At 36.5% G+C, this 9,872-nt stretch overlaps 1 pseudogene; it reads left to right on the top strand.

The window, feature by feature from the left end:
- LOC100351560 (olfactory receptor 4A47-like) overlaps positions 1-8,759 on the top strand; it is a 10,856-nt pseudogene extending 2,097 nt beyond the window's left edge.
- Positions 8,760-9,872: the final 1,113 nt, after the last annotated feature.

The raw sequence follows: 9,872 nt of genomic DNA, 5'->3' as shown, positions 1-9,872 counted from the left end.
GTCCCCAAACCTTGGCCATACCCAGATCTAGTTCTCCTCTTTTCTGATCCACTGACCCCATACTTCCAAGTAATTGGAAATGATCCAGTTTTGGGCGAATTTTCCCTAAAAGTGCTTCTTTTATAGTGAAATAGCCATTTTACTCTGAGATTGATGTCATCATACCATGTAATCAGAGTATGCAAATATTTTTTTTCAATTTTTTTATTTAGTAAGTATAAATTTCCAAAGTACAGTTAATGGATTACAATGGCTCCCCCCCCTATAATTTCCCTCCCACTCACACCCCCCCAACTCCCACTCCCTCTCCCCTTCCATTCACATCAAGATTCATTTTCAATTATCTTTATATACAGAAGATCGATTTAGTATATATTAAGTAAAGATTTCATCAGTTTGCACCCACACAGAAACACAAAGTAAAATACTGTTCCAGTACTAGTTATAGCATTACTTCACATTGGACAACACACTAAGGACAGATCCCACATGAGAAGTAAGTACACAGTGACTCCTGTTGTTGACTTAACAATTTGACACTCTTGTTTATGGCGTCAGTAATCTCCCTAGGCTCTAGTCATGAGTTACCAAGGCTATGGAAGCCTTTTGAGTTTGCCGACTTCGATCTTATTCAGACAAGGGCATAGTCAAAGTGGAAGTTCTCTCCTCCATTCAGAGAAAGGTACCTCCTTCTTTGATGGCCCATTCTTTCCACTGGGATCTCACTCACAGAGATCTTCCATTTAGTTTTTTTTTTTTTTTTCCCCAGGGTGTCTTGGCTTTCCATGCCTAAAATACTCTCATGGGCTCTTCAGCCAGATCCGAGTGCCTTAAGCGCTGATTCTGAGGCCAGAGTGCTATTTAGGACATCTGCCATTCTATGAGTCTGCTGTGTATCCCACTTCCCATGATGGATCGTTCTCTCCCTTTTTGATTCTATCTATTAGTATTTGCAGACACTAGTCTTGTTTGTGTGATCCCTTTGACTCTTAGACCTATCAGTGTGATCAATTGTGAACTGAAATTGATCACTGGGACTAGTGAGATGGCATTGGTACATGCAGCCTTGATGGGATTGTATTGTGATCCCCTGGCACAATTCTAACTCCACCATTTGGGGCAAGTCCGATTGAGCATGTCCCAAATTGTACATCTCCTCCCTCTCTTATTCCCACTCTTATATTTAGCAGGGATCACTTTTCAGTTAAATTTAAACACCTACGAATATTGTGTGTTAATTACAGAGTTCAACCAATAGTACTAGAACAAAACAAAGAAAAAATACTAAAATGGATAAAGTATTACATTGTACATCAACAGTCAGGACAAGAGCTGATCAAGTCACTCTTTCTCATAGTGTCCATTTCACTTCAACAAGTTTCCCCTTTGGTGCTCAGTTAGTTGTCGCCCATCAGGGAGAACATATGATATTTGTCCCTTTGGGACTGGCTTAGTTCACTCAGCATAATGTTTTCCAGATTCCTTCATCTTGTTGCAAATGACTGGATTTCTTTTTTTTTTTGACTGCTGTATAGTATTCGATAGAGTACATGTCCCATAATTTCTTTATCCAGTCTACTGTTTATGGGCATTTGGGTTGGTTCCAAGTCTTAGCTATTGTGAATTGAGCTGCAATAAACATTAATGTGCAGACAGCTTTTTGGTTTGCCAATTTCATTTCCTTTGGGTAAATTCCAAGGAATGGTATGGCTGGGTTGTATGGTAGGGTTATATTCAGGTTTCTGAGGAATCTCCAGACTGACTTCCATAGTAGCCTTACCAGTTTGCATTCCCACCAACATTGGGTTAGTGTCCCTTTTTCCCCACATCCTCTCCAGCATCTATTGTTGGTAGATTTCTGAATGTGAGCCATTCTAACCGGGGTGAGGTGAAACCTCATTGTGGTTTTGATTTGCATTTCCCTGATTGCTAGTGATCTTGAACATTTTTTCATGTGTTTGTTGGCCATGCAAGGATGTATTTTTAAGTAGTGTTCCCAGCTCCTATATGTCATTCAGTACAACATCTTCAGCACCTTGAACAAAGGTTGTCCCAGAATAAATTCTTAATAAATATTTGAAGAACAAGTTACTATCATCTCACTTAACTTATTTAAGAGTAATTGTTTTTGTGATAAAGATACTTGTTAACTGAATGCTACTAAAATTATTTTTTATTTTTTATCATGAATAGAAATGGGGAAGTTTTGGTCAGTTTTATATTCAAAAGAATATATTTTAAAAATGCTGTATTAACTATATTTATATATTGTGTTACACATATAATGCAAACTGAGCCAATCAAGATATTCAACATTTCCCCTTCTTGCCATTACTTTATGATTGGAGCCTTCAACTTTCTTTCTTCTCTTTGCTCATAAAATACGTAATTATTTTCCTTTTTATTATTTAATAAATGTAAATTACAAAATGCAACTTTTGTATTGTTGTGGCCTCCCCCAACCTCCCGCGGCCCTCCCCTCTCCCACTCCCTCTCCCATCCAGCCCTTCATCGAGTTTCATTTTCAATTACCTTCATATACAGAAGATCAACTTTTGTGAACTAAAGTCTTCCCACCACTCTGTGTAACACCAGGAACTTACTACCTTGATTGAACTATGATTTGGTACTCATCATCCCAAATCTGTCTTTTCCTCCTGCTATTCCCTGACTCAAATAATCACAATTCTGTGTTCAGATTGAGTATTTTTTTAGCTTCCACATTTGAAGGGTAGCATGTGTATTTATTATTTGTGCCTGGCTTATTTAATTCAATGTGGTGGCCTCCAATTCTATCCATTTTCCTATAAATGATTTGATTTCATTCTTTTTTGTGGCCAAATAATATTCCTCTGTGTGTATGCATGTGTGTGTGTATATATCACATTTTCTTTATCCTTTCATCAGATGATGGACAGTATGATTCTTTGATAATGATTTCATGTAATTTGAATATACACATAGTATATGGAAGTTCTATTTCTAGCTTTTTAAGGGAAACCCATACCCTTTTTAACAGTGGCTATAATAAGCACATTGGAAGTTCTCTCCTGCCTTCAGAGAAAAGTACAACCTTCTTTGATGGCCACTTCTTTCCACTGGGGTCTCACCCACAGAGGTCCTTCATGTAGGACACTTTTTGCCACAGTGTCTTGGCTTTCCATGCCTGAAATGCTCTCATGGGCATTTCAGTGAGACCAGAATGCCTTAAGGGCTGATTCTGAGGTCAGAGTGCTACTTTAAATGATTGATTTTCTAAGTCTGCTCTGTGGACTGCTTTCCATGTTGGAGCATTCATGCCTTTTTAATTCTATGTATTATTGTTACCAAACACTGAATCCTATTTGTATGATTGCTTTAACACTTAATCCCATCTATATGATCACTTTAACCAAGCTGTTTTCAATGTTGGAGTTTTCCAGATGCAACAGTCCTTCCTGTGATAGCCATGTCTTATATATTGGACTTCAACTTAAATCTCAACTTCTGAAGAAATTATCCTCCCATGTTATACACAGTAGGTTATCCCCCTTATTTTCTGTCACATTACTTTGTTATCGTATTAGCATTGATTACAGTTATACTTATTCATATTAATCTGCTCATGTTGTTAATACTTGACTGCGATACAAGTCATTGGGTCTTTGATGGCAAGATTTTTATTTTGTTTTTCTTTTTTTTAACTATGTTACTCTGGCTCAAAGCATAGAACCTGGTAACAAACAGGCACTTAATAATCTGCTTAACACGCGGTGCGCTGGCCGCAGCACGCTGGCCACGGCGGCCATTGGAGGGTGAACCAATGGCAAAGGAAGATCTTTCTCTCTGTCTCTCTCTCACACTGTCCACTCTGCCTGTCAAAAAAAATCTGCTTAACAAATATGAATGATTGGATCAATTTTCAGTCATTATAGGTGAGTCAGAGATAAAATTTTACATGTCCAATCACCAAACAATGAATATGGTTAAAATGAAAGTAAATATTGCTAAGACAAAGAAGGGGAAGTAAGTGATAAATACACTCATTGTAATAGAATGAGTGATGTTGCAGCTGGTGTTGTGGCGTAGTGGATAAAGCTTATGCCTATGATGTTGACAAATCATATGGATGCTGGCTGGAGTCCTGGTTGCTTCACTTCTGATCCAGCTCCTTCAAAATTGCCTAGGGAAGCAGTGGAGGATGGGCTAAGTATCTGGCCCCTGCACGCATGTGGGAGGCCCAGAAGAAGTGCCTGGCTCCTAGTTTTGACCTGACTCAGCCCTAGCCATTGAGGCCATTTGGAAGAGTGAACCAGTAGATGGGAGATCTCTCTCTCTCTCTCTTTCAGTCTTTCTCTGTCTCTATGTAATGCTGTTTTTCAAATAAACAAATAAATCTTTTAAAAAATGACTGATATTTTAGTCTTGACTAGAAATAGTTTCAAAAATGATTCTGAAGCATTTTTTTAATCTCCTGTTGTGCCTTCCTGATTGCAATTGGTCTTATGATATATATATATATATATATATATATATATATATATTTGACAGGCAGAGTGGACAGTGAGACAGAGAGAGACAGAGAGAAAGGTCTTCCTTTGCCGTTGGTTCACCCTCCAATGGCTGCTGCGGCTGGCGCACTGCGCTGATCCGAAGGCAGGAGCCAGGTGCTTCTCCTGGTCTCCCATGGGGTGCAGGGTCCAAGCACTTGGGCCATCCTCCACTGCACTCCCTGGCCACAGCAGAGAGCTGGCCTGGAAGAGGGGCAACCGGGACAGAATCCAGCGCCCCGACCTGGACTAGAACCTGGTGTGCCGGAGCCGCTAGGCGGAGAATTGGCCTATTGAGCTGCTGCGCCAGCTGGTCTAATTATATTTTTATACACAATTGTTTAAAAATTTTGTGGGAAATCCCAGTGAATTTAATTAAGGATGAATCTTGGACAGGCTCCAACTGCAGGTCTCAGTGCTGTAGGAAGTTAGGAGATATATGTTGTCCATTGATTTTGGATCCTATTGGGGAAAATGCTATACTCTTAAGAACTGATACAACTGTTTCCAGAGGAACAATAAATATTGTCAGATTGTTCTCTCAAAATACCACAAAAATGAGTTTGACTATCCTAACAGAATAGAAGGAGATGGGTCAAACATCAGAATGGTAATTTTCTTGATTGAAGTAGCTAGAAGAGAAGTTAATATCTAGAGATAACATTTCCTGGTAACATTCTAGTTGTGATCTTCTTACATAGATGTAAAGCTTGTTTATCTTTCTGATCAATTTCCTTAATGCAGAAATTTTAATTTTAATCTTTGTATAATATGATTCATTGTATGTAGATCTCCACTGCAAGTAATAATTGTTTTCTCAAATATTTAGAAGAGTGTGTGAAGAAAATGGATATAGTCATGTGAAATCAGATACATCCTCAAGAAGTAAAACAGCTTTTCACTCTCTGTGTTCATGATATGGACAAGATATTTGCAGGTCCTTGTGAATCAGTAAAATGGCCTCTTTCAGACCTTTAGTAAACCTCTAAAAGGTGAAAGAGTGACAAGAAATGGTAAAATTCAGGCTTTTCAATGGTGTGCATTTCATTATAATGTAGGAAAATATTTTGTTTGAATCTGTAAGAATGGAAAAGTTTGAAAGCTTGTGGTTCAAGGAATTTTAGTTTCTTATTCCATTTCTAGCATTGAAAAATATATGATGTTGGGACAATTAACTAAATATCTTGAGCCTTTTTCTTCAATTCTAAAATGGAATTTACTATTCTTACTACTACAAATAATCAATGTTATACATCACTGTGATTATATATATGTAAGTGAATAAAAATCCATATGAAACATATGTAAGAATCATATAGCATCTGACAGTTTTGCATAACTAATGATAGTTCTTCTGGAAATCCTTGTATTTCCATTTTCTTTTGCTTTTTTAAATGGATTGATAAAATGAAAGTGTTTCATTCCCTTGTTTTTTGAATTTCAGAAGGATATAAACTTATGATATATGCCTATATAAACAAATTGGAGTTTTAATACTTTATCCATATTGGTCCAAATACCATGCTATGTTCTTTCATATTTTTCAACTCATAAGATCCTCACACAAAGCTCAGTAAATATTTGGCATAATTTCATTTACAAATATTCAAAGTATAGCTCACAATGATAACTACTAAAAATCTGAGTAACATAAAACTATTTCTGCATACTTATTACATATATGATTTATTAAAAAGCCAGGAAATAAGACTTTTTGGTTTTGTGGAATATCAACCAAGGTTCTTGATTTAGAAGAGGTATATGTATAAGCATTCGTAATTGCTCATTAGCTAAGTAGAGACTTGGACAAGGAAGTTCAATATTATTGAGAAATAAGAAGACATTCTACAAAGTTGCTGATAAATGCATGATACATGTCATTAATAGATTAAAGAAATTTTAAACATATTCATTAGCTGTCACTAGCTCAAAAAGTATACTTCTGTTCGGTAAAGCAGGAGAGTCAGTTTATTAGAAATCACAGAAAATGTGATTTCTTAGCATCAACATTTCCCTCCAATAACGTGACTCCTGGTTTGAATCCTGAACCTAAATAAGCTAACACAATCTCTGGTGGCTCAAAGTGTGTGTCATATAAACTTTTTTAGATTGAATTAATAAATAAAGATTTAGACTTACAATACACATTTCCATAATGGTTGTCATTATTTTTGGATTAAATTGCTTCTGATCTCCTAAATTATCATATATTAAAATAAAACAAAGGATATGGAGAAGCATGGTGACATTTGAAGAACAGCCAAAACTTTCTAGAAGGGGATGGATTTGGAATCTTGTGAGAGATGGATTTTAGAAGATAGCTTTGATTCAAATCATCAAGGGTGTTGTAGGCCAAAATAGAAATACTGTATTTTATTGAATGTAATAGATTATGGAGCAGTAATAGGGGTATTAAGAAGAGGGTGATGTGCTCTCAGTATGATCTAAAATGGATCATTTGTGCTGCTTCATGTAAGTACGCTATTGGACTCTGCAACATACAAGTAGAGAGAACTTGCAAGAAGCTATTAAAGTAGAATAGTGGAACCTGGGAGGTACTCAGGATGATAAAATTTGGGGTGCTTTGAAGGTAGAGTTAGCAGTGTTTTGAAAATGCATGGATAAACAACCTGAGAGGAAGAGAGGATTAAAAGATATTCCAAGATTTTTAACATGAATAATAATGTGGCAGGTAATATAATGACAGGAAACATTTAGGAAGAAATAGGTTAATAGAAAATTTTTAAAATGGCTTTAGAAATAGTAAGTTGATATCCAATTTGAGATGTCGAACTGACAGATAAGATCTATGATGAATTCTTTCTATATATCTTGAATAAGTGAATTCCCTTCAATGATTTCTCAAGTGTTATAAGTTAGTGAATTTATATGATATTTCCTTTGTGGAATTCCCTTTCCATCCTCTTTGCTAGTTCATTCTCACTTTTCCTCACAAAAAATAAGGCACAATTTCTTTGAGAAGTCTTCCAAGATTCCAGGGTAATTTAGATGTTCTAGCATTAAGACTCCTATAAACAATGTGAATACACTTTTGACAATTGTTAAATTATTTTGTCATTGTCTAAACAAACTTTATGCATCAAAGCCTAGAATAGGGGACCATGACTCATCCAATTTGAAGTTTCTCATGTCTGTAGCACTGACATGGACAGGCATTCATATGTGTTTTTTGATGCAATGGATAAATAAAATATTTAACTTCATGTATACTTAAAGCACTTTCCTCTTCTTTTATAGAGAAACAGTGGATATCAGAAATCAGCCCCTGTGAAAGAAGAGCTGGAATCCAGGAACAATGTGACTTACTTTGTGCTCTTGGGCCTTACACAGAATGCACAGGGACAGAAAATACTTCTTGCTTTGTTCTTGATCATCTACAGTTTGACTGTGGTGGGAAACTTGCTCTTTGTCATGACTGTCTCTGTCAGTAAGACCCTGGGCTCACCAATGTACTTCTTTCTTGCCTGCTTATCCTCTATGGATGTCTTTTACTCCTCAGCCATTACTCCTAAATTGATTTCAGACTTGTTCTTTGGGAAACACACCATAAGCTTCCAATCATGTATGACCCAGCTCTTTATAGAGCACTTCTTTGGTGGATCAGAGATCTTTCTTCTGTTGGCGATGGCCTATGACCGCTATGTGGCCATCTGTAAGCCCTTGCACTATTTGGTTATCATGAGGTGATGGGTGTGTGTTGTGCTGCTGGTAGTGTCCTGGGTTGGAGGGTTTCTGCATTCAGTCATTCAACTCAGCACTATTTATGGGCTCCCATTCTGTGGTCCCAACATCATTGATCATTTTGCGTGTGACATGTACCCCTTATTGAAACTTGTCTGTACTGACACCTATGTCATTGGTCTCTTAGTGGCGGCCAATGGAGGTGTGATCTGCACTGTTGTGTTCCTGCTCTTACTCATCTCTTACGGTGTCATCTGGAACTCTTTAAAGAACATAAGCCAAGAAGGGAGACGGAAAGCTCTCCAGACCTGTGGTTCCCACATCACTGTGGTTGTTCTCTTCTTTGTTCCCTGCATTTTCATGTATACAAGACCTGCTAGGACCTTCCCCATTGACAAATCAGTGAGTGTGTTTTATACAGTCATAACCCCCATGCTGAACCCCTTAATCTACACTCTGAGAAACTCAGAGATGACAAATGCCATGAAGAAGCTCTGTGGGAGACAAGTATCATTGGATAGAACTTAAGTTTACCCTTTCCATGAAGACAGTCATTTCACTTTGGGGTTCATCTCCTTGGATCCAAGAGACCTTTGAAAGCTGTTTTCATATTTTCCTTCAAAGAACTTATGTTAATTATACTTAAAGAATTAACTTTATGTTTACTTTATAAATTTTTTCTTTTAGTAAGCTGTTTAATGGATCTTTATATCTTTTCACCTAGCACATCATAATGCATACATGACCAATAATTAATACACAAGATTTAATATTTATGGCTAACTTTTAAAAATTACATTATTTTTAAAATTTTATTCATTCACATTTAAATTTCTATTTCAAATATTTGATTTTATTGACTTTCATTATACTATATATATAGTATATATATATACTATATTATTTATATTATGAAGTTACCATCTTCAATGCTATGTAGAAAATTCTATTTACTCAAATTCAGTTATATTGATATGAAATATTTATTAAGTCACAGACCTGTTTTGTAAAATAAAACAAATGATAGTATCATAAGGAAAATATAGTGTTATACAATTGTGTAAATAAATATAATTTTGTAAATTGTGTATATAAAAAAACCTTGCATCAAGCCTTCATTAATGTCATTCAGTGCTACTCCCAGAATGTTCACTATAAACGGTTTCAATTCTTTAAATAATAAACTTTTAAATCCAAGTATGTGTATATATGACTGTGTATAAAAGTTTACATTTTACTATGCATCATTTGAGGAACCTTTCATGTCTTTCCATATAGATCTGTTTGTTCTCAAATATTCTCATATTAGCAATATTCTCTGTTTACTAAAGCTGATATGATACACACACACACACACACACAGAGTGAGAGAGAGAGAGAGAGAGAGAGAGAGAGATCTTTCATTGATTGGTTTACTCTTCAAGTGGCCACAATGGCTGGGGCTGGGCTAGGCTGAAGCCAGGAGCCAGGAGATTCTTCTGAGTCTCCCAAGTGGATTCAGGGGCCCAAGCACTTGGGCCATATTCTGCTGTTTTCCCAAGCACATAAGCAGGAAGTTGGGTTAGAAGTGGAGTAGCCAACACTTAGACTGGCATCCATATGGGATGTCAGCACTATAGGCAGAGACTTAACTTTCTATGC

Source organism: Oryctolagus cuniculus, chromosome 1, assembly GCF_964237555.1.
Source record: "Oryctolagus cuniculus chromosome 1, mOryCun1.1, whole genome shotgun sequence".
Lineage (NCBI taxonomy): Eukaryota > Metazoa > Chordata > Mammalia > Lagomorpha > Leporidae > Oryctolagus > Oryctolagus cuniculus.
This window is presented reverse-complemented; position numbering and strand designations above follow the sequence as displayed.